Source organism: Amphiprion ocellaris, chromosome 22, assembly GCF_022539595.1.
Source record: "Amphiprion ocellaris isolate individual 3 ecotype Okinawa chromosome 22, ASM2253959v1, whole genome shotgun sequence".
In the NCBI taxonomy this organism is placed as follows: domain Eukaryota; kingdom Metazoa; phylum Chordata; class Actinopteri; family Pomacentridae; genus Amphiprion; species Amphiprion ocellaris.
The window spans coordinates 14,832,677-14,858,434 of record NC_072787.1 but is presented as its reverse complement, the minus strand read 5'-3'; the positions used below and the strand labels follow the sequence as shown (position 1 = coordinate 14,858,434).

The window sequence follows — 25,758 nt, the reverse complement described above, 5'->3', positions numbered from 1 at the left end:
GATGGAGGTTGATAAAAGTTGACTTCCCTTCATTTCTCTGGAGCGACTCCATGGATTTTATGGATGGTGGTTAAAGACCTGCTCTTCTAGTGGTCTTCCTTCTAGTTGCTGTAAAAAGTCAGTCCATCCTGGCCGACTTCAGCACCTCTTCATGACAACTTGTTCTGCCTCCGACCTTGTGGAAACTCGAGAAACTCGGGGAAAACCTGTCGAGACTCAGATTTTCGAAAAACTCGTCGGGCGGGGGAAGGTGTGGTGGGTGGTGGGGGGAGGTGGGGGAGTAGAGGGGGGAGGCCACCACCCACCTCCCCGCCTACTCTCCGCCTTGACTCCACCCAGACTCCGCCTTGGCTCCGCCCGTGTGGTCACTTCAGAAACTACGATGCCAAAGGGACGACGAAATTATTTCTTTTTGTCTGATCTGTAGCTCAGTGAGTTAAGGATTTGCCTATGGAGCTGCAGGTCGCTGGTTCAAGACCAGACCCTTCTTAAAGTTTTTGAAAATCCTGACAAAGACAAAGAAAGAAAACTGCCACTGGCGGGTCTCGAACCTGCGACCTCCCAATTGGGAGTCTGTCTTCTTATCCCCTGAGCTATTCGCTCAGATACTAATTCTTCTTTTTTTTGCGCATTTGTCATCTATTTTTTGCCATTTTCGAGTTTTTTTTTAATTCGAGTCTCGACTCGACCGTTTTTCTCAGGAGGTTGGGCTTCAGCCTTTGTGCTGGAGGGCTGAACCCTCAGTTCCAAGACTTTCCAAAGCCTCCACACCTCCCGAGTCCTCAGGACCTGAGCTTTCACACAGTCTGAGGGCTGAAATTTTCTAAGTCCCACAGTAGTTCTCTGTTAGATTGAACTTTCAGACAGTCCAAGGACTGATATCTTCTCAGTTCCTGAGTAGTTCTCTGTTAGTTTGAACCTTTAAACAGTCTGAGGACTGAAATCTTAAAAGTTTCTCACTACTTCTGTGTTGGTTTGAACCTTCAGACACTCTGAGGGCTGAAATTTTCTAAGTTCCTGAGTAGTTCTCTGTTAGTTTGAACCTTTCGACAGTCTGAGGACTGAAATTTTAAAAGTTTCTCAGTACTTCTCTGTTAGTTTGAACTTTCTGGTTAGCAGAAGCCTTAAAACTTATGACCATGAGTCTTGATTTCACATTTAGACCATCCATCTGAGTTCTTCTCAGTTCTTCACCTGTGGGTTTTTTAGAAATCCTAAACAAACATTGATTCTCTTCACTGAACAGTAAAGTTTGTGGAGATCAGAAGGTAGCATTAGTTTGATTAATGCCTTCAACTACTAGTAGACTTTATCTGGAAAGCAGTTTTCTGAAATGAGTTCTTAGTAAATCTGTCCACAATCAAACCAAGAACATAGAAAGAGGAAATGTTTGAAGAAACAACTTGATGTTTTCATTTCAGACTAGAAAACGCTTTAACACTTTCATCTGTTTTTGCTCTTTTTGATCGTTTTGTCTCTTGTTTAATTTGATCTTTTAAAGTTTAAATGGTGTCTTTTCAAATGTTTTGTCTTTAGTTTGATTCTTCTTAAAAGTGTAGTTTTGCTCTTTTCTCACCTTTTATTCCTTTCTAATGTCTGATTTGATTTCGAAATGTTTTGTCTTTTTAATGTTTAATTGTTGTTTTTTCAAATGTTTCATCGGCTTGTTTGAAAAATGTCCTTTTCTTTCCCAATGTTTAATTTTTCGATTAAATCTTTAAGGTTTTACCACCTTTTAATGTTTAATTTTCTTTTTAAATGCGTCATTGTATTTTCTGTTTAATTCCTATTTAAAGTTTTATTGTCTTTAAGATTTAATTTTCTAATGAAACATTTAATTTAAAAATTAAATTTTTGTCTTTTTAAAGGTTTAATGATCTAATCAAATGTTTTGTATTTTTTTAAATGTTTAATATTCATATTGTTTAATTGCATTTTTTTTAATGTTTAATATTGTTCTTGTTTAATTGCATTTTTTTTAATGTTTAATGATCCAAAATATTTCATCTTTAATGTTTAATATTGTTTTTTTAAACTGTTTTTAATTTCATAATTGCATGTTTTGCATCTTCGGTTTAATTATCTAATTAAAGATTTTGTCTAATATAATTTAATTGCATTTAATGTTTAACTTTCTGTTTAAAAGTTTTATTGTATTAAATGCTTTTTCCTTTAATTGGTATTTTTGAATGTAGTTTATTTCTTTAATCTTTTTTTCTGTCAAGATTTTAACCCCAACCTTAAAAATGAAAGAAACCCTTAAATCACAATGAAAATACTTCTGTTGTCACAATCATGAGTTAGTCAATTATTCAGTTTATCAATTCAACTTTATTTGTTTAGCACCTTTCACACAGATTACAAAACTAAACAAGCAAAGAGAAAAAACTATGCTAAAACTAGGATTAAAACTCAAAAACATATTTAAAAAAAAGATTTAACATGGTAATAAAATATGTTGTGTCCAGGGGATGGATGGAGTTTATTGAAGTTCTTGGGCTCACATGGGAAATCATTTAAAATATAAACTTGATATTCAGTACAAGGAAACTGCAGAGCGACAGAAGAACCAACAATATCTCCTGTTTTCTCCTTTGAGTCGATTCTTCTTGTGCTTTCAGACCAAAGAACTACAGACTCTTCACAACCTGCTCAAACTCTTGGTACAGGACCTCACCACACGGGTCAAGAAGGTTTCCATCTCATTTCTACTCTGAAGATCACCTTCTCCTGCTCAAACTGCTGACAAATGTTTCTGCTGCTCTAAAGTCTGCTCTCCAGAACTTCCTAAAAACTCTCAAAGTCTCTTCTGCTGCAGGTTGCTTTGTAGAACTGTTGCAGAAAACCTCACTAAACCACATGGAGGGGCCTCAAGATAGTCGTCCAAATGAAACCATACAAAAACCAAACCAGCACAACCCAAACACTAAAGTCTCCTGCAGCCTACCAGAGAACTTCTGAGAACAGAGAATCAGGGCAGGAACTCTTACCTTCTGGACAACCAACGCTGGTTCTCAAACAAGAATACAGAATGTGTCTGACCAAAAACCTCTAAAAACTCACTACAGCCAAGATAAAGACACAACTCAGCTGTACCAAATCCACTAATCACTGCACACATTAGCACCATGTGCTAACTGTGGCTAAAGAACCACATTTACCAAGACAACTATCCAGAACAAAGCCCTAAAACACACCAAGAAACACATTAAAGATGATTTTACTGCTGGAAGCTGCAAGCCAACGCCTAAAGAACAAACACAACGGAGCCAAACCCGGTTCGGTGGTGAAGAGATGCAGAGGAAATGTTTGCAGCCAAATAAAGCAGAAAGACACTGAGCTGCTCAGGTGTTCCTGATAACACCAAGCAGCCACCTGGACAGCCAATAGGAACACAGCTTCCTGGAAGTCCAGAGGGCTGGGTTAGTGAAGGAAATTTAGTTTAAAGTTGAAGCAGAAAGTTAATAAAGAAAGTTGAAAACCACCTTCTGATACCTGAAATCTCTGAGTTTTCACACAAAGAACACCTGAACATGTCAAACTGGTTCCATAGTAGCACCATCATTGTAAACACGTCATAGTATGGTGTGTTGCTCAAAAAACACTACAATCCGGCTGTCTAGGGTCGCCGAGGAGCAACACAAAAACAGGACAAACGCTGGTTTCCAGGGGGTTAGGAGGATATTTATTTGAAAGAGGAAGTTTACAACAACACAACATGTGAGCAGAAAAATCACAAAGTCTGTCTTTAGTTCAGTTGAAAATATTAGTTTTTGTCTTATTTATTGACCAAACTTTTCAGGAAGTAGATGAAGAATAATTAAAGCTCTCATGTAAAAGTCCCACTTATTTTGGATCCTTGTGGAGAGTTTAATGTTAGAGTTTGTACAGCTGTTGAGTTTTTAGAGTCACATGGATTGTTTTGACATTTAATAACCGAGTCCTGAAATAAAATTACAGTTGTGGATTTCTGTCATTTAGTCTGGACTAAACAAATAACAGCAGCATAAATCTCAAATGTCATTATGAGGAGTCTGGATTGAGGTTTCTCACTTGATAATGATCAAAACATGAAATTTGGAAAGGAATATTCCACCTTAAATCTTTCAATGTTGACGTAAAAGGTTGGTTTCAGGAAGTATTCCGTCTACAAGTTCCTCAAACATCGACCTTAAAGGAACATTCCACCAAAAATCCTTGGACATGCACCTAAAATGGTGGTTTAACCGAGTATTCCATCCAAAATCCCGACCCGAGGGGCTGGTTAAAAGGAATATTCCACCTGAAACCTCAAATATAGACCTAAAAGGGTGGTTTAGAAAAAATCCTTCAGTGTAGACCAAAAAAGTTAGTATGGAGGAATATTCCACCTGAAATGTAGACCTGAGAAGTTGGTTCGGAAGAATATACCATCCTTAAATGTAGACTAAAAGATGGTTTGGAAGAAAATTCCACCTAAAATCCTCTAATGTAAACTTAAAAGGTGAGTTTAACGGTATATTCCACCTAAAATTCACTACACTAGACCTTGGAGGTTGGTCTGATGGTATATTCCACCCAACATCCTTGAACATAAACTTAAAATGTTCGTTCAAAGGAATATTTCACCTAAAATCTTTCAATGTAGACCAAAAAATCTTGATGTAAAGGAGTATTCCACCTTAAATGTAGACCTAAAGGATGGTTTGGAGTAATATTCTACTCTAAAATCTTCCAATGTAGACCTAAAAGGTTGATCTGATGGTATATTCTACCCAACATCCTGGAACATTTACCTAAAAGGTTGGTTTAATGGTATATTCCCAGAAGAACCCTTGAACATTGGGCTTAATGGTATAATTCACCCAAAATACCAAGAAGTCAGTATAAAGGAAATGTAGACCTAAAAGGATTGTTTAAAGGAATATTTAAAGTTATTCTCATTATTTAATAATCTGTTATCAGTCAGAACCCTGGCAAACTTATTTTCATCAGTATTTTTTAGTGGAAGTCACAAATAAAGGAGCTCTTGGTTTTTACCAGCGTTACTGAGTCAAAAGCTGCTGTTTCAACACAGACACGTTCACATGCATCCACAAACCTCTCAGCACTCAAACACCCACAGACAGGAGGCCGGCTGGACCGAGGCTCGGCGGCGTCCTCAGACCCACGAGTCGGGGAGTCGCTGAACTTGTTGGTCCGGTTTGAAGGCCTCCGTGTGGTCCAGTAGAAGTCCACGTAGTCGGTGTTGGCTTTGAACCGCAGCGACTGGCCGCCATCAGGTGGACCGGCTCGTCCTCGTAGGGCTCCTCCTGTAGCCTTGAGGGAACCACAGGAACATTCAGTAGCTGTTGGAGTTCTTCCTGTCAGGCTTGTGATAGAACGGCTCTGAAGAATCTTGTACTTGTCTTATCTGGAACAATCTAACAGCCGAAACTGTTACCAGCGGTGTAAAGGAGCAAACACACAGGCATATATTAGGACTCAAACTAGATTTATTTTAGAAAACAAATCAGCTTCGAGGCATTTGTTCACACATGTGGCTGAATAGGAGGCCGTCCAATCAGATTGGAGGTCTTCACTCTGTAGGTTGTTTGTTTGGTGAGACTCTTGGACCTCCATCAGCTGACATGGATGTTTGATGGTCTTCCTCTCTAGTGCCAGATGATTCATCCATGAATTCAGCAGCTACAGACTGAAATGAAGCTCATGCTGCCATTATTGAATTCCTGTTCCAGATCAAATGTTCAGAGCTCACCTTGAATGCATGCCGTCTGCTGCCTGATAGTTTTTCTCATTGTAGTCTTCAATAAAGTCTTTTTCCTCATGTCAGGATGTGGTGAGACTCTTTCTCAGTCTCTGCAGACGTCCCTCATTGTGCATCTCCAGAGAAGAAACAGAAAAACTGATCATTGCTTCAGCATCAAACGCTCTCCAGCATTGAGAGTGTTTTAGGAATTTATTCATTGTGTTGTGAACTTTGAAGGAACAGAAACTTTACAGCTGCCAAAGATATGAGCTCCAATTCTGGATTCTTTCTAACATTAATCTTTTTGTATTGTGCTGATAAACAACAATAACCTGACTTTCAGATAATATTTGTTGTCTGTGATTGTGAGACTAAAATCCTCCACATTCTGGAACTGGACTGCATCCCAAAATGGAAACATGGACAGAATTTAACACTCATGTATCCATGGCAACGCTAATGTTTCTGCTTCTTACCAAAGTTCACAACACAAGTAAAGATTTTAATGTAAAACTTCAGGGATGACTGCTGACCATAAGTATTCTGATCAATACTTCATGATCAATATCAGGACAGATGTTACAACTCCAGCTGTTGCATTAGACTGCAGTTATTCACAGAGAAATTAAAACAACACATTCCTCATAAAAACTAGATGGGACTTTTATTAAATAAAGTGTTGATGAATAAACAGTGTAAAAAGTGCAAAGCAGCTCCATTAAATCAGGAGATGTGAGACTTCCACAGCATGGATCACCATCTGCTGTGTTGATTCATAGCTGAATGTCAGAATGAACTGAGATAGAAAAGCTGCTTTGAGCTGCAACATTACGGTCTGACAATCCAACACCATCACAGTTTTCATCTGGTTGTTTTGCTTCAACATGCTGTGAAGTTCAGTTTTTACCTGAATCAATACAGAGATTCTATTTTCAACCAAGACTGGAATAAAAATTAGAACGTTATGAGGTTATTAATGCAACTAAATCCTTTCAGATGGAAGGATTTACTTCTAAGTTCTAATTCAAGTTTCAGTTGGAGCACATTGCATTCATAAAGAAAAACAGCGAAACCTTCATAGCAACATTCAATAAACCTAAAGCTTCCCTGATGACACATTGGTGGAGTTTATTACTGAGCATCTGAACCTTAAATCCAGTGAGACGACCATCTTCAGTCGAGGCCAGTCAGAGAACTTCAAGACCTTCCATCGGCTGGACCAGATGTGGCATCATCTCCCTCTGAACATCTGGATGACAGGAGAAAAGACAGAAATCAAACACAGATCACAGAAATACAATGTATTCACTTTCATCATTTTATAAAAGTAGCATGAACTTTATTAAAACTTGACAACATCAGTAATGAAAGTAAATGTTTTTATCTTGTGTTGAAGTTAAATTTAAAGTCAATTTTAATGACAGTTTATCCTGAGAGGAGTGAGAATGGAGCTTTTCTTTCCTTTTTAGAATATTCCCTCAAAATATTCTGTTCATTATTGGCTTTAGAAGCATTTTTCTTTACTTATTTTTAGATACTTCAGACTGATACACTGCTGGTTTGCAGACAATTTCATGTACAATGACAATAAAGATCTTCTATTATAACATATTTCTCTAAAACAAGAACTGCAAACCTTCTCAACCATCTCTCAGTCTGCAAAATTCCAACTGCGACCAAGAATTATCTGATGTAGTTATTATTATAATCTTTACTGAACCAGCCCTGGAATTAATAAAAATCTGTATATGGACATGATTTTCTCTGATGGAACCACTATGGAAGCTGTAGTAATTATTAACTATCCTTTGAAGGGAAAGATTAGGTCTTCTTCAGGTGGATAAAAAAATGCTCTCCCTTAAAAAAAAAAAACAAAAAAAACTGCGTACAATAAAGTAAATCTCTTCTGCACTGCACACATACTACACTTTTGTATAACTCTGGATGTCAGAGTAAAGGCAGACAGATCCACCAATCAGCCACAACATTCTGACCACTGACAGCTGAAGAGAACAACATCCATCATCTTGTTCTAATGCAACGTTCTGCTGGGAAACCTTGACATTCATGTGGATGTTTGACATGTACCACCACCTAAACACTGCAGAACAAACAACCCCCTAGTCTCCATGGCAACAGCAGTCCTTGATGCCAGCTGCCTCCCTCAGCAGGACAAATTAAAACTGCTCAGGAGTGGTCCGAGGAACACGACAGAGCTAAGCTGTTCACCTGGGTTCCACACTCCCCACATCCAGATCTGATTGAGCATCTGTGGGATGGTCCAGGATCAGCCTGGTCTAGGTAGGACCCACCCTGCAACCCACAGGACCCACAGGATCCACAGGACATCCTCAGAGGTTCTGATGAACCACTGGATCAGAGGAGTTTTAGCAGCATAAAGGGACCAACACAGTATTAGTCAGGTGGTCAGAATGTTATACTGTTATATTGTCATGCTGATTATATGATCAGTAAATGTTACCATCAATTATAACGTCCACATTTATCAGGAAAAAAAACAAACTATCAGTTCATTCAGAAACTGTGGGGTTAAACCTAAAAACACAGACCTCAACAGCAGTTTGATTCAAAGCAGAACACCAGCTGGTTTTCACTAAAGAAGCTTTCAAAGCAACAATTAAATGACAGTTTTGTTCTCATTAAGTTCAGAGTCAGCCAAAATAATGTACACACATCAGGAAAAGAAAAACTTTTATAAATATTTCATTTGTATAAGTACTTCTACACATATAGATTCCTCTTTCTAAGTTTAATCAAATCACGATAACTCTGTGTCTTGTTGTACGATGTTTTCCCAACAGATGGCGCTACCCTCATGAATGGAGCATCAACAAGTCACGTCTACAACACAACAGAAATGTCTGGAAGCCAGTGGCCACCACTTTGAGCACCTCTTGTAATTGTAGAGGCCAAAGATAACTTTTATTAATCTCGTGGTGTCTCAATAAATTTGGTATTGAAATATTTATGCAAGTTTTTCTTTTCCTGATGTGTGTAAACATTATTTTGGCTGACTCCGTATAATGGGTTTCTGACAGGTCACCAGGCAACATCTTTTTATAATAATGACAAACATACCTGCATTCTACAGGAGTGATTTTCCTCATGTGCAGGTAAAGATGTGTGAGGAGCTTAGAGATGACAGGAGCAGGAGTCATCCTCACTAATTCAGCTTCCACCTAGAAACAGAAAGACCACAAACAAACACACTGATATACTCTCAAATGTTCAACCTCACAGCCTCAAAATATCTGTTTAGGAAGTGTTGTGTTCCTAAATTCTGCTGAAAGCATTGACAGACATTCTCTTACAAGGTTGTGTAAAAAGCAGCCTGTCCTCTGAGCTACTGAGAAATCTTCCTGAACAAAGTTTCTACGTGTAAATCAGCTCAACAAAAACTAAAGCCTCAGTCAGAGATAACAGCTATCGCAAGTTATAAACAACTTTCTTTGTTAACTCAAACTTTCTGCTTCAACCTCACATAAAAAGGGGAGTTTAACTCATCAGGTGACTGAAAATGAACGGCTTGTGCAGTTCTAGATCCAAAAGTAGGATGCCGCTTAGCTAGCTAACTTAGCCGCTTAGCTAGCTAACGCGTCCGGACCAACTGCTCAAACACGACAAAACACAACTCTTCACAAGTCGCTGACTTAACGTACAACAAAATAACGCTACAGGTTAGAAGTATTTATCTTCTTACCGTGTTTTACTCCAAAAACAAGATCAACAGCAGCCAGAGACGATACCAGACATGCCGACCATAGATATACAAAGACTAGATACGCTAGCGCGGGGTCTTCTATATTATCTATGGTCTGACCAATCACTGCTCTCTGGTTCCGCCCTCTGAGAATCTTGTTGTCGTTTGGTTCCACACTTGCTGATGACCACTTCCGGTCTCAGAAAATGAAAAAAACGGACCTTTTTTGTTTTCTGTCTCTTACTGATTTTACTTTCTTGTTATTCTAAATATAAAACGAAAGTCAAAGCACTTAAAAAAATGTATATCTCTTTTTGATAATGAAAAGGAAAAACGCCTTGTATTTAAATTTTAATTTTTGTATTTTAAAACGAAAATCAAATAACCACTCGTTTTTTGTTTTTCAATACCCGTTTCAGAACGGAAAATCCAATTACCAGATCCGTACACGGACCACGGACCATTGTAGGCTATAACTGGAGAAGTTAGGGCTGCAAATTGCATTACTGAGCAACAAAAGTCACTACAGGGGCTTTGTTTTGTAGTTGGATAATAGTAATAGTAGCTTATTATGTTGTGACAACGTTCCATAAAACCATCCTTCTAGCATGTAACCTATATCAAATGGAATTCCAGTGTAAAAGCATAAATACTGTTACTGCAGCTTTTTGTCCTTTATTTGGGTAGCATACGATTGTTTGAATTATTGGAGCACATCTTAAATCAATTTACTATTCAATTTTGAACCCCATGCAGCAGAATGAAAATAGTCTCCGACCATCCTCAGACCAACATTGTAAACCAGAGGATATCCATCATTGTTGTGTGGATAGTTGAGGCTGTTAGGTTTGGCCAGACTTGTGGAGTGCTGAAGGACATACTGTCTGTATTAAGCAAGTGTGATGTTGTTTCTAGCTCAGTAGGTTTCATAATATGTTCAGCTGTTTGCCGTGGCAGTTCGTTGGCCTTCCCTTTTACAACTACAAATTATAGTAATACAGACATTCGTTTAGCTAATGTTTTTTCCTTGCAAATCAAAGTATCAATCCAGATTTCTATGACATATGACATGGAAGTGACTCATCCCCTTTGGCGTGCCGTGTTTAAAAGCAGAAGACCACTAGCAGGATTAGCAAATGCTTGTGTGATCCATTGGAACATCATGTATTCAATGTTGTTTTCAAAGAAAATCCAGAGGGATTACATAGTGGATGGATGAACAGAAATCCTGTTGTGATCTCTGGCTGATTGTGAGGCTTTTCTGTCAAATCTCTGTACAAGTCACAGACCGGAGAGTACTCTGGAGCCTTGACAGTACTCTGCACTTTGTTAAGGTTCAATTTTGAGGCCTCAGTGTGTGAGAACGGTAGTCTGAGCTGTCATGTCTGTATCTCCCTTTTCGTTCTCAAAAGACTAATTTATGGTTCTTCTTCCCGACCGTGATGTGGTCAGTATTCCAGATGCTTGTGGATCTTTTCAAAGGCTAGGCTGTGTGTGTGTGTGTGTTGCACATTGGCAGACCTTGTGGTCGGTGGGTGAGTCTTAAACCTGGATCAGATGACTCATCCAAACTCAGTGTCTGTCTCTGGGTCCAGGGAATCTTTGTGCTTGTATTAGTATTATTAGTCTCTCAAATGCAGGGATCTAATCTTGGTCTAGTGGTGCACCAAGTGTTGGAAATGTTTGCATTTGCTTGAGTGGATGCTTTCATCCACGTCTGGAGTGGACTGAAACAAAATCTTGTGGCAGAGACATAAAATCGCTACTAACCTGATCAAATGCATACCTATTGTCAAACTGCTTTGGATTATCACCCACCAAAACCCCCTTAGGGTAAGACAGAACACCTTCGCTGCTGCCGTTACTTGGGTTCTGTTTCACTATCCAATTCTCCAAAAGCACCAACAATCCCTACGGATCCCTGCTCTTTTGTGTTTTCATTTACATATAAAGTTGCAGTGAATTTATTGAGTCTACACATGGCCTTTTACTCAAGCTGTGATTTATTACATATTCTCATGCTTCTTTATTCTCATTGCCTGCCAGCGTACTTTTTTTTGTATGTGTTTTCATCCATTTATCAAAGTCTTCTGCTAGAGGCGTCTGCTGCATGGATGGGATGCATCTGTAGAGCCTTATTAACTTGCCTCACCTTTTTTGGATTCACCCTTATTTAGTATGTATAGAAAACATTTTAAATAAAATCCTGCCATCATGCCACATAACAAGTCATCTTGTCATCTTAAACCAGATGTAACACAGTTTACACATTGGTATAATTTTCCCTTAGCAGTCAAACATGATCAGAAACCGGATGCTACTTGGATTTGTCTTCAAGTCAAAGCATTGTCATGTTACTGTCTTCCGTTGTTGGAAAGAGGAGATAAATATTTACGATGTTAAATGATGAGACTTTGGGATGAACTAGTCCTAAATTTTCAGATCCAGATAACAGTGACTGACATTTGTGTATAGCATGGCCTTTTGTATAAATGAGGAATGACTGTCTTGACTGTCTAAACTTTACACATTTAATCTTCACTTTTGCAGCTTGATTATGTCTTTCTTTTGCAAAATCAATCCTGAACAACCACTGAATAAAAGTAAGACTGTTATGTGTCCAGATAGCGTGTTTTCCTGAGCACCAGTGTCTTTCTCTTTTCTGATGTTCCCAATGACAAGAGAGCGTATGCAATCACTTTGTTCTGGCTGTATCTGTCTATTCAAATCTATATAATACGTCAGACAAAAAAAAATACACAATGAGGCACTATATATATGCATATATGTATTTCTTTTTGAACTTTTTAGCTTTTATGTGATAGGACAGTGAAGAGGCACAGGAAACTCAAGAGATAGTTGGAGAAAGACATGCACTAAATGGTCTGGTTGGCTTGGAATCGAACGGAGAATCAGGGCGTATTTACCCACATGGTATACACCCTAACCACCCATCAGGGGCTAGTCTATCACGCAAGTTTGATTAGAGTGGTGGTATGTTGTCAAGATATTATTTTCATAGAAACTAAACCCACAAGCATCATCCTTGTGCTTTTTCTGCTAGAGAAAAATGGACACACACCCTTATACAACAGTTGGTAGCCCATTGCATGCGCAGATGTATTTAGCTGATGTTTTCTGAAACTTATAATGTAATGACATAAACTTAAGCACTTGTTGCTTTTGTAACTTTCCTCCCCTCAATCACAAGCTCCAGATAATCCATTGCTCTTAACCTCTTGATACAAAACCTGTGTAGCAGTAGAAATAATATTGGATCATTTGATTTGGCAATAAAAGCTCTTTAAGGGTTCCTGTTATTTTATCAGCTCTCCGAGGGACAGTGTGCAGGAACAGGGTGGAGTAGGACTGAATGATGATGCCGTTACTAGCCAGTTGGGAGGGGAGTAGCTGCGCGATCGGCTCTGTTCAATAATCTCAAATGGATCTGTGACCACAGGAGGCTGGAGAATGTCTGTAGTGATGCCAGGAGAAGTTTGACGACGTTCAGCTGCTTCACACCTGCTTTTCTCTCCTCTCTCCTTTCCTTTGCCCCCCCCCCCCACCTCCCCATAATGTATCACATCTCCTAGTTGGCAAGTCATGTGTGAGAGGTCTTTTATTTGATTTCTTTTTTGTGCATGCATGTCATCGGCATTAGCTCCAGTCAGGCTCAGTTAAGGGCCACGGGCTCGTAGGTCATAACGGGGGAAATGACAAAGGACAGATTAATTGTCACAGAGTGAGTAACATTGGAAGTGTTTGGTTTTCGTCCTTTCCCAATCACCAAGATGACGCCGTTTCCCCTCATCAAAGACCAATGCTGCCAAGAGTCTGATGTCAGTTTCCCAGCAATGCAGTGCGAGGAGGAATTATTCAGGGGTCATGATACGTTAACTTAGGCTCTGCTGACTTGGAGCTCGATTGGACAGGCTGGAACATTAACAAGTTACATTTGTTCTGACTGAGTTTGTCTTGATTTGCTTGGGATGTTGAGAGTATTGAGATACAAAGAAGATGAATTCCTTGCACTTTTCACGGCAGAGCTGGGGTGAAATTCTCTGTGAGTCATAAGTGTTTTTGCCTTTGGCTGCACAAAATGCTTTCCATTTTCTGGGTTTCAGTTTTATGATTTTGAACAAAGAGTGACTGGATGTCCGTACCAGCTGTCGCAGAGTATTTTCTTCACTGTATCCACCCTAAGAACAGCTTAAGTCTATTTTTTTATTTAAGGGTATTTTCATCATAAGGCTGTTAATGTAATGTTTATCCAAAGTGAGTACCTCTGAAACCTCAGGAAGTTATTTGAACCACATGAATAAAGTTGACTCAAAAGAAAATTTTGTGTCAGAAGGGTACACAGCAGGTAGGCTACCTCAACCACTCAGTTTTGAGTGATATTGCAGCCACATAGTGCTTAGTCTCCTATTAAGCGGGGACCACAAAGATTTAGAGCAGTGGGTGAAAAAAATGCTACATTCTTGTAAAATTCTGCAACCCACAAGTATTATCTATACAATATGTACTGTAATGTAGGCCGGCAGGCACGCTTAATAGTAAATGATCTCACTGGTGTCAGCTCACGAGTGAAAATAAAAATAAAATGGATTTATTGGATTAGATGGAAACCACTTTTTGGTATCCAAAGCAGCGTTGAGCTAAATGGGTAGAAACATAATCACTAGTGGTAAAGAATGTATATAACAGGGATTGTGAGCTGTTACAGAGAGCATATCCATTATTCTCAAAGACATCATGTCCTATAAAATAGGAATTATGTAGGGGTCTGGACACTTCATCAGTTACAACCTTTGAAAAACTCCCTTTTAGCGAATGTCTGATGATGAGCTATTCATTTAGGATCTCATAGGTTAACATTAACAACCTTAAAGAGGCAGTTATCAAATTATTCATTCCTGGGACTGAATAGGAGCCATAAACTGTTTTTATTACCGCAAGATTGGTTCAAGATTCCTGTTGATGACTCCTGTGTACTGACTGTTCTGTTCTCTGTTCTCCTGTCCAGTGGTTCCCATTACAGGATCAGTGTTCTGAATTATCCTTTGTCTTGTGCGTCATGTCAGTGGAGCAGAAGCTGCATGTAGAATTCCCCTTTAAATTGCTTTTGATATTTATGTCACACTTTGGCTCATTGTAAAGAGAGACCAGTGAATGAATGAAGAGAAATCATTGATAACCGAGCATTTTCAGTGTTCCTCCATGATGTCACTGACAACTTAGCTCATAGTTGGAATTGGGTTTATGAATATAGCACGCTGAAGTTTAATAGTCTTTCAAGTCGAGGCCAAACAATGAGAGGTTTGGGGCTGATACTAGCTGCTCTGATATATTTCCATGAAGCTGAGAGGTGCTCGGGACCTGCCAAGAGTTTTGAGGGAGAAACTGAAGATGTGCAACTAGAGAAAAGAGAAAGGGGGGTTAAAATGTCTGTTGATTAATGTGTCTTGCCAGCAGCTGTGGTCTTTCTGCCTCAGATTGATGGGAGGTTGCAGAGAATGAAGACGTATGAGGAAGGTGAACTGTGCCATCCTTCCACAAGAGGGCACAGATGATGTTGCTGAATAAGGTTAACTAAGTTTTCCTGTGGAGTGCTTCTGATGATATGCCTAGTTGGTAGGGTCCTTGATGTTGCACTCCACTTCATTAGTTTCCTAAAATTTGGTGTAGTTATTGTATCTTTTGGTTTTTGACTAACAAGACAAGTAAATGTCAGTTTTGCTTAAGGAAATTGCCCATTTTTTGGAGATCCCCTGGCACTTCATAGATTTAATGAATGATAAAATGATTGTAGCACCATGGAAATAATTATTTGCATCCCTGTAACCTGCCAAGTGTCAAACAAGTTGAAACAGAACGGGTGGGGTTTGTTTTTTGCAGGACTTTTTGTATTTTCTTGAAGCAATTACTATCTTTCAGCATGACTTTATAGGCTGACAAAGCCGATTTAAGGCAAAGATGCATTATTAGTTTATTTGGTCCTTTGATGGTTGTTGAGATCCTCAGTTAATTAAAACTACTTAAGCAGTGGATTGCTCTTATAAAATTCCAGAAACTGTCCTTGTAGCTCCTCAGCTGGTCAACAGAAAACTGTATTTGTACTTGCAATCCACTGTTGTGAGTTTGTTTAGACATTGCCTGGAGAACACTTCATAAAGGTTTACACATCTGCAGTGTTTTTTTTTTTTTTCCTTTCTCAGGTCAGAGGTACCAGGTCTATCTGCTTTGCTGAGCAGGCTGTGCAGGAGGACTATGAAGTGATCATAATGATATCACCTACCCTTTAGTGCTGGATGTCAGATGCTGGTGTAGAAGAGCAGGCAGGGCTTGATTTACAGGAACATGTGGTCTGGACTGCTGTTTGTCCTTGCAGTTGGTGTGCTGTTACAGAACCTTCAACTCTTCAGATGGCCCCATATGGTGCAAAAGACATCTGAAGTTGTCTCACTGTGTGCAGAGTTTAGTTTGGAATGAGAAGCGGATTGAGTGGTTTCTTGTAGGGATGGGAATTTTTAACTGACTAGACATGTAAACCCAAGTGTCTTCCTAGCTGACGTCAAAAACTATAACCCTTGACACTAAAACTGGTGCTAGAGAATTTATATGTCCTTTTCAATAACATAAAACCATATTCTCACTCGTCATGTTTTTCACTGATGCATGTTGTTGGTTCTGTGTACTTCTGTCATCACTTAATGTCATTTCTCTGGTTTATGTTCTTCCTTTGGGGTAGCATAGTTAGAAACCTGACTTCTCCCCATGCTATGCTATTAGTCGTCTTTTCCCCATAAACCTAATTGATACCTAAGGCTAGTGGTGAAGTGTAAACAGACAGACAGCTGGTGAGACAGCCATGTGTCTTGGATGGAGCAGCCACCCAGCCCATAATGTAGTGCAGTTTGAATTGTTCACTCCCTCTTCTGTGGCTGTCAGGGCCGAACTGAGGCGAGGATACGACCACACAAAGGAAATATTTGTCCAATCTGTCCAAGCGAACTCCCCAATTGAAGACTGAACTTTCCCATCGCATCGCTCTGTGTCTGTGTGACATGTAATTGAAAGAGGAATAATGCTTTGAACTGAGCAGGAGGCAGCCTTTGAATCTGAAACAGTTGTGAAGTGTAATGACCACTGACAAATTATGCACCTGTTCCATTAAAGTTTGACTTGGTAGAAATTCAACATGTGAAAATGTACTTTTAATCTTTTTTTTTTGAATGATGATGAAGTTGAGTTTAGTATAAACAATAGCTTGGCAGCATTTTCAAAGCTCCTCTTCTGTCTTAACCAAACATTTGGAGTTACAAGAGGAATATGGAAAATATAAAGATATTGGCTCTAGATCATGCTTCCTTGCATTAAATATTTTATTTAAATACGCCACATTAAAGCATTTTTAACCTTTTTAAAAATAAGCCAAGTCTTTATGTCAGGACAATGATTACCATATGCAAACATCAAATATATCCTCGCTGCGCCATAGTTGAAGGCTTGCCATTTAAACACAATGCTTTTCAGAGTACTGTGGTCCATAGATCTCTCCACTGTTCAGAAAATGTCTTTCTTCCTGCCTGTATCTCCAGGCTGCTCAGAAAGCTTTTGCTTCCAATGTCACAAAGAACCAGGAAGTCTCGTTCTGTGTGTGACTACTAAAACTCTCAGTCCATGAGAGGGTTTTTGGATGTGCTGTCAAGAACTTTGATTCGTGTGTGTGTGTAGACTGCAATGGTTTGCCAGTGTGAAGTGAAAAGGGTTGCCAGGGTGGTGAAAGCATGCTGTTTGCTCATGTCCAGACCTGCAAAATGGATGGGGACACAGATGGGATTTCTCTCTGGTGGACTTTTCTTCAAGTCTAGCCTCTCTGTGTTTGGAGAGACATGGAAACCTCAGCTGGAATGGACAGGCATCTTATTGAATGAGGAAAGACTTAGGGCTTTCACCCAAGAAGGTATGAATAGGATGCGAGACAGGCAGAAAAAGCAGGGGGTTTTGTTCAGATGAGGTCAGTATAAAGCGAATGGTCCGTGCTGTCCACAATTGTTCTCTCCCTAATGACTTTGGCCCCGATAACACACTTTTAGATACACATAGTCATTACCTTCATTAGTATGTGTCCAGAGCATTTGGTGGATTGATGGGAAATGGTGGTCTGTACTGTAGTTGTGTGATGCAACTCAGGCGAGTGTGGGATTTGCCCTCTGAGGCTCCGTAGAGCTGCAGTACCATAAAACTTCAAAGCCTTGACTTAAGAAATCATCTGGGTTTGTTTCTCTCCATGCCGAGCACTTCTGCTTTTTTCCGGGAACAATGGAGAGAATCAGGGAACAGCAGCACATTTTCAAAAGGAAACAAAGTGCATCTCAAAAATCCCTTCCAAAAGGCACAGCTCTTGGCTTAATGTGGTCTTAGTATCTGCTGTTAATACCAATATCCTGCAATATGAGAGGTAGGGCTGAAACTGATTTTCCATGTCTGGTCTGCTGATGTTTCCCAGCACATGATTGTGTGTCTGAATTACCTTTTAACACTGCAGTGCATGGAAAAGGTACAAGTAACTATAATAGAACGATCATCAGCACGCCCCTTTACTAAAATTTCATCGTGGTCAACCAGAAATTCTGCAGTTTCAAGTTGTTGACAGCAAAAATGGGTAAATGTTTCCAAAACATAAGGTTCCTCATCCACCAAAGTAACTTGTTCCACATTTCTCTACAACAGTGTTTGTTGTCATTTGCTTGCTGATCACCCCTCATGGCTGAGATCAATTTACTAATCCAGGAGAGAAAATCTGTCTCTATTAGAAGGGGAAGATGACATATATTCCTGAAATACATTTTAAATGACATTCAACTAGCTGACTACCTGACTAGTCCAAGAGGTGTGATTACAGCTGTTTTAAGGCCTTTCTTTTGGAGTTGACTTCAATGGCCTTTGTATTGAAGTGTCTAGTCTGCAAATAATTCCCATTCACTGCTGGGGGTGAGCTGTTAAGGGGGTTCAAATTTCTCAGGATCTTGTCCTAAAGTGAGGGGAAAATTGGGGTGGGGGTGGAGGGAATCCCACATGCAGTTGTGACTTGCTGACAGGTGTAACACAACCAGAGGTGGAAGGTCAATAAAGTTTTCATGGCTATACAGGTCTGGAACTGCTTCTGGTAACACACTGGTTGGACAAGACGAGCAACTGATAGTGTTCCTGGTATCACTCCTACTGTGTGTTGTCTTTACAGGAGTCGTTTTATATTGTCGTTGAAATTATAAGTTCTCACCAACTGTCTTTTTTTTATTACATTCACTTTTTAATTCATTTATTTATTTAGAAATTTTATAACAACCAATGAAGTTTAACATTCTATTTACTCATATCTTCATGCACTTGTTTCAAGTGTCGTAAACATTATAGAAAATGAAAATACTTATTTCAGTAGATGAAGTTTCTGATCAGAATCCTTCAGACAAGCCCTGCCATTTGAGCACAAGGGAGCAGATGACAGAAATACTAGTACCTATCACAGCTGTTATAGAAATTGTAGTTCTTATCTTCTATTCTGAATCAATTCACAAATGCAAAAAAACTTTTTGTAAATAATGTTGATTGATTCAAAAATGTGGAAGTCATCAAGGCAAAGTGCAACACCTTGATGGAGAGCAGGACACATGCTAGAGTTGTATTTTAGTTAAACATCAACAGATGCACTTTTTGAATTAAATTATAGTTATGTAGCTTTTCAAGACAAAGGTTAAGTATCATGTGAATACCCCACAGCTCATCACTACATCACTAGTAACTTATTTGGCTAACCGAGACACGTCGAATTCTACAGAACTTGTTAAAATGATTTTTTTAATAAGACAGTTCTCTTTTCATCTTTTTTTGTACAAAGCTTCAACCACTTCTTGCAGGGCAAAGTGAAGCTATTATCCCTGCATAATAATGGCCTTCCCTGCCACGAATGTAACAGCAGAGGGGCTGTTCTCTTCCTGAGACATAACAACACCCACCCCCACTTCCCTCCTCTGACACACCTTTCTCTGCTTTTTTTTTGTCCGAGAAGGACCCTCAACAAAACCAGTTAGGTTAATTGTCAGTTTTTCCTCATTTGCCGTTCAGTAATTGAAGGGTTTACTACACAGTAACTGAAGCAAGAGACAAAATACAGTGCCCTTCTTAATTTTGATCCCAGTAAGAGTTGGAAATCAACCTTAAATTGGTTTAACACATCACACCAGGAGTCAGAACTGAATTAAATAATGAGCCTACTAAGGATTCCCAACTCCAGAAAACTGGAGGTTCCCAAATGCCAGTCTAATGTTGTTCAGATTTTGCAAAAACTATCATGTTGCCACAGTAACAGCAGTGTTGGTCACACATCTCTTCCCCCACCGTGACAAGCAATAACATACAGATGCACAAATGCATTCTTTCTTCAAAACCACACTTGACAGTAGAAGTGTCAGGAGCTCGACATGCATTAGAGCTAGTGGAACAGAACTTAGTTTCAGAAGCGCAGAGCGGGCACATTAACATCGGGTTAAACCAACATTGGGAATGGGAGCGAGCCAAGATCATTAGAGAGAGAGAAAGGGAGCTCTGGGCAGGGTCAGGTTACATGTTGTCAACCCCAGACCTGCCCCGAACCTGTCTGTCAGAGAGGAGAATGAGGAGGAGGAGGATGAAGAAAAGATTGATGAGTGACACGTTTTGACACACAGTCAATGGCCTCCATTCAGCTAGACACTGTTGGCCTGCTTTGGGGTTGTAGGAGAAGCTAATGAGAGCTGATGCTTGTTTAAGAGTCATTTGAAGTCACAAAATAATAAATGGGTAGTAAGTGTATTCTTTAGATTCTGTTGAAAATCACATTAGGGAAACCAAACTATATGACGCAGCTTTTTTTTGTCCAGTGACGCCGAAGTAGTATTGCAATACGGATCAACATTGTGTCTGTGATTTGTTACAGCGCTCTGCATTCAACACTGGGGTGTCTGTGGCCTGGATGTGACATCATGCAGGGAGGTGAACCCAGCGCTGGGTCAGGCCCTAATGAGACCCACAGAAGAGTCATTACAGTCACTGGGAGAAAGTCAGACTGTTGAGAGTAGCAAAAATACGGGTGGAGCAGACCTCTCCCCTCCTCCCCCTCATCCTCCCCGTCCTCCTCCTCCTCCTCCACCAGCTGGCTAACAGATGGGAGGACCTGTTGGCCGAGAGAGCGAAGGAGAAGACGGGAACGAAGGCAAGGAGAGGGCGGAAAAAAAATTCAGTGACAGATATATTGAATGATAAGCAAATTTGCGGATGCTCGGAATCAGAGCTCGTGGCGCAATTACACATCTCCCCCTCCCTCGATGTGAACAAGTGCGACAAGTGCGTGTGTGCGTAGGGGTGACATTTGGCCGGGGTCGCTGCTCGGGGTTATGCAATGTTAGCGTTTGGCGTGTTTGTTTATAAGGCTTGCGAAATGGAGGAAGTCAGATTGTGCGGGGGAAGGTGATGAGAATGTCAGAGGATGAGAGCGAGCGGGGAGCTGTACAAGGCTCTGGGTTGAAGATTGCGAGTGTGTGTGTTTGCATTAGTGGTGGAGGAGCGCTGCAGTCAGAATGATCTCTGTCCTGCTGTTATTTACCTTCGAGGCCTTTCGAAGAGGAAACCAGTGGGTGTGGCGGGATCAACAGGGACTTGTCCTCCTAGATTTATACAAACACCACCTCCTCAGATCGGCTGAGAGTTTTCTCTGTCCGTGTGTGTGTGTCTGTGTGTGTGTGTGCGCGCTGTGTGTGTTAATGACTACAAAATTTTTAAACTGTGTGCACAGGTGGGGACGATGGAAAAGGAAGCGGGGACCCAGTTTAACTACTGTTTTTGTAGGTTTCAATAGATATATTAAACCTGTTTTATGACATTTGATAAGTTCCGTAAAAAGTATAATAGGTGTATTGATAAACGATAAAAAAACAGCAGTTTTCTGTGAACAAGCTGTGAAGTAAAATCATGGACATGTTTAGCTTTTAGCACCAATGATAACATAGCAGAATACTTTCAATGTAATGGAATAGATTTGACGTTTTTATGTGTTTTTACACTTTTTTTTGGAATTCAATGACAAGTTTGAAGCAGCTGAAGAAACATTTTCTCACTAGCGTTGACAAAGCTATGCACTGAATCATTTTTTTTAAAAAAAATCTCTGCTGTTACTCTGTTAAACTAAAGCTGCTGTGGCTGATTAAGACGCCTCTAGCACATTGTTGGCATGTTTGGTTATGTTTCCTGTAAAACTCCGGTATCTCGGTTTCTGTCTGTGTTACAGCTGCAAGTGACAGTTGTTATATTCCCACTTGTAGGTCTTGTGTCATGATCACGAGGCTGAGTATAACTATTTAGCGTATTGGTATGGGAATGCTATGCACAAAAGCACAAGGAAGAGAGAACTAAGGGTTAGATTGTGAAGTAAGTTCAACATAACCAGGCTTTCTTTGTTTCTTTGCATTAGCTGGCTTGACAAAATCTAAAACTCCAGTCAGAGATAATGGATGTCATGATGGTAGTTATGAACTTTCTTTGTTAAGCAGGTTTTCTTCACCAGGCTCTGTGTGCACTCCCATAGAAGGGGGTTTTCACGAGTCATTGGACGTCTCTTTCACACAAAATGGACTCATGGCATGCTTGCTACTTCAGTCAAGAGGAACAGGTTCTGAGGGCTATGAAAAATATTAAAAATGATTATGGTAAAAAGCACTCATACTGTAAGTGAAGCAAGTAGTGGAAAGCTGTTAGTAGTGTCAACTAATGTCTTGCTTTTACCACTTGGTGAACTCTCAAAGCAGCCACTTATTTGTAATGTGACAGCTGCACATTAGAGCTCCTAAACTTAAAATTTCATACATTCATGCACTTTATGATACTCAAGAGGTGTAAATGGGTCTGACACTAACCCATAATGTGGAAAACACTTTAGTTTTTGGGCAAGTTGAAGTGAAATGAATTTTACTGATTGAATATTCTCCATGATGAAAACACCAACAGATTAATTTATTTATTTATTCATTTTTATAGCCAGCATTTAACACCACACCATAACACAGGTCAAGAGTTCAGCTTGTGTTCATTTCTTAAGAGGTTATAATGCATAAACCGAACCGTTTTTTTCTAGGTGACAATACCCCAATAAAACCATTCAAGATTTAGATGTTTAACAGTGACATGTAACTTAATGACTTAACACTCTGGTGATATTATTTCAGTTGTGTCCTGTTTTACAGTATTTCTTCATTTTTGTATTCCAGCTTGCCTGTTCCAAACAAAAGAAATTGCATTTGTTTTGTAGGTCCCGCACAGACACATCTTTGTGTGTCAAGAACAAAACAGAGTCATGAATCAGATGTGCTGAATTGTTTGACACAGTTGCAACTGGATCTTTAAACCGTTCATCATCCCAGACCTTAGGTTTTTAGCAATGAGATGTTAAATGAGGTTCTCTTCCTTTTGGAACATAATTGAGAAGTTACTGTTTCTCTGTGGCTTTTTAAGAACACAAATACATGTTGAGATACTCAACTTTCTGGGCTTTAGCCACTTTTCAGAGTTTTAGAAACAGTTGTGTCTTTCTCCTCAGTTCTGATGGAAAAATAAACGTGGGAGGGCACGCTATGCTGCACTGTGGGCCAGTGTCTTGGAACATGTTTTTAATATCAGCATGCTCTGCTCATCTTTGTTGGATATTTCAGGGAAACCCTGACACGGAAAGGCTTTCCTCCCTCAGCGCAAATCGGTTTTCTTTCCCACTGCTCTCCAAGTATTTTGGCGGCCAGTCCACCTCAGTAGGAGTGCACTGTACTGTTGTATGGGTGAGGAGATTTGGCCGGGACCACGGGTTGCAATGTTGTTTTGCATTGCAATCCTGTCTTAACAGTACCAGGTTGGTATGTAATAAACTTTAAAATTTAATGCAGTATGTCATTAAATGTTTTCTAGCCTCACCTGTTTGAAAAGACTGTTGAGGTCTACAGCAGCTCTTTCCTTGTACGTTTATCCATTACTTTGCTCAACATTTTTTTTATCACTTAACTGCTAGATTCAGTCTTTTTCATTGACTTCATCCCTACGAATCAGTTTCAGTCAGTCCGGCGGTAGTTTTTTTGTTGTTGTTGAATTCTTTAATGTATTTTCTTTTAATGTTTCTTTAACCAATATTGACCTTGACCCTCAGATGATCTTCATCAATTTCCTTTGTGAATAACGCCTCCTTCAGTGGCCATTTACATTCATTTACACTCTGCTACACTTTTACAACACTGTGAATGACAATCCCTGTCATTGCTGTATGTTAGTAAAAGCCCTCACTTCCTCTTTCCTGCCCTCTTCTCCACCTCCTACCTTGTTCTCTGTTGTACCTTCTTACAACCCAAGACTATAAAATGCTAATGCAGCAGTCTGTTGTCTCAGGGATCTCGGCAGCTGAAAGTAGATCTGACTTGGCTGGGGGACTTAGGGGAAGGTGAGGGACAGCTGCTCTTCACCACATTGACTGTGAGAAAATGGTCATCCCAGGACTCTCCTCCTCAGGGCTTTCCTGTTCTCTTTCCCTGTGTTTTATCCTGCTGGGAATGGAGCACAGGGCCATCCAGACTCATATCCCTGCCACAGAGCTGCTCCTGTTGTCGGCTTTTAGGGAATTTGTCCCAAAAGCTAGACGTCACCTGACCAATCTGAAATACCCATTGGAAACAGGCTGAATATAGCTCTGTGTTTCGAGGGTCAGACTTTTCTGCATCTTTCTTTATTGCTGTCTGCTCTAAAGGACATTCTTGGGGGGAAAAATGCCTCATTTAATAATGTGAGAAACATGCTTGACTTGAGGTTTTGAATACCTTGTTGAGCAGCCAGGAATGTTTATATGAGTGCTCTTTTATTCTCTGTAAAGCTCAGGCATAAAGATGGATGGCATCCTGTCGAGCTGATTGACCCACTGATGTGTGGCACTTAAATACCTCGCGCTAAATGTGTTGTTTGTTTTTTGGTCGGTCGCTACGTACTCACATTGGATTTATGTCTGTCTGAACAGTAGGTTTTGAAGCTATCCCCAGAGAATGTGCTAAAATAAACTGTTGTGCCCCTATGGATCCTTAGGGAGTGCCCATAAACCCAAATCCCTCTCACAACTGAAATCCCCTTGTCTCTTGTGAGTGGAAAATTGCAGGACATTCACTGAGCATTCAAGGGCTGGTTTTGTTAGGTGTTGAGTCTTTTACACTTTGTGATTGACCTCAATCCTCTGCTGAGGTTGAGGTTGTAGATGGTTGTCCATATGGATGCCTCTTTGTGTTATATTTCATCACATTCATCCGTTCACAACTGCTGTTATGTCTTTAGCCCCAATAAACATTTTAATTAGTCTAAGCTGGTGAGTTGTTGTAGGTGAGAATGTGGAAAATTCCTCAGTTTTCCTAATAATTCACCAAGCATCCGCAAGTTCACACAACTGCTGTTTGTGCTTAAATGAAAAAAGCTGGAAAACAGATGTAACATAAAGTGAACTGTTCAAAATTTGCAATTTGCATGCACGCTTAAGAGAGAAAGGCTAAAACTCCAGGTGTAAGTGAGTGTAAAGTGTTAACGTCTTTTGGCTGTGTGAGTGGAGATAGCGTCTAGGTAAAGAGGCTAAGACGTACTGATAAGATCAGGAGATGCCTGGAGTTATTGGAGTGCCTCTTTGTGGGCTGTCATTTCCTCTTTTACGTGTCTGCATTTAAAGACGTAATTGAATAACCTTTATTAGCCTGCTAGTTCTCAGCCTATGGCCTGTTTCCATCTACAGTCCATCACTTGTCTGGTTAAGTTTTGCTTTTGAGACAGGTATGCAGCTTGAAAAGTGTGCTTACAAACACAGAACAGTGGCTTCTAATGTTCTTTTATAGATGGAAAAATGCTTTTGTTGTATAGACAGTGCATTTTACAGTTTACTGCATAAATTTTGTCTAAAAAAAATTTAGATATTGTCTGTTTATCAAAATGAAGATATGACTGTAGGATAGAAAAGCTAAGTGTCATCCAAGTTTTCCCATCTGCTTTAAAATCAAAGTTGTCTGTAATCAGCATTTAATTCTTTGGTTGACCGTTTGGCCAGATGTTTTGGCACAGATTTGCGATTATGTTCAGCCGGGACATCTGAAATTAGTTTATCTGTGCTCCTTTTTAATAGAATTTTGGCATTTTATCATTTATTTAGAACCGACCGTACAGATAAAAACAGGAGACCTAGAGTAGGGCATGCAACAAATATCCCTGTCCAGAA

The 25,758-nt window shown here is 39.8% G+C and overlaps 1 protein-coding gene across 3 annotated transcripts in view; it reads right to left on the bottom strand.

Annotated features, from left to right (window-relative positions):
- Positions 1-3,630: 3,630 nt before the first annotated feature.
- Positions 3,631-25,758, bottom strand: part of LOC111583007 (solute carrier organic anion transporter family member 5A1) — a 128,486-nt gene continuing 106,358 nt past the window's right edge. The window contains exons 10-12 of one of the 3 annotated variants that reach the window (XR_008600460.1): positions 8,828-8,928; positions 5,738-6,977; positions 3,631-5,298 (exon numbers count right to left, since the gene is read on the bottom strand). The gene's annotated coding sequence lies outside the window, so the exon portion shown is untranslated. Of the gene's footprint in view, positions 5,299-5,466; positions 5,634-5,737; positions 6,978-8,827; positions 8,929-25,758 lie in introns of those variants that run through there. The other 2 variants (XR_008600459.1, XR_008600461.1) reach the window with 2 other exon arrangements.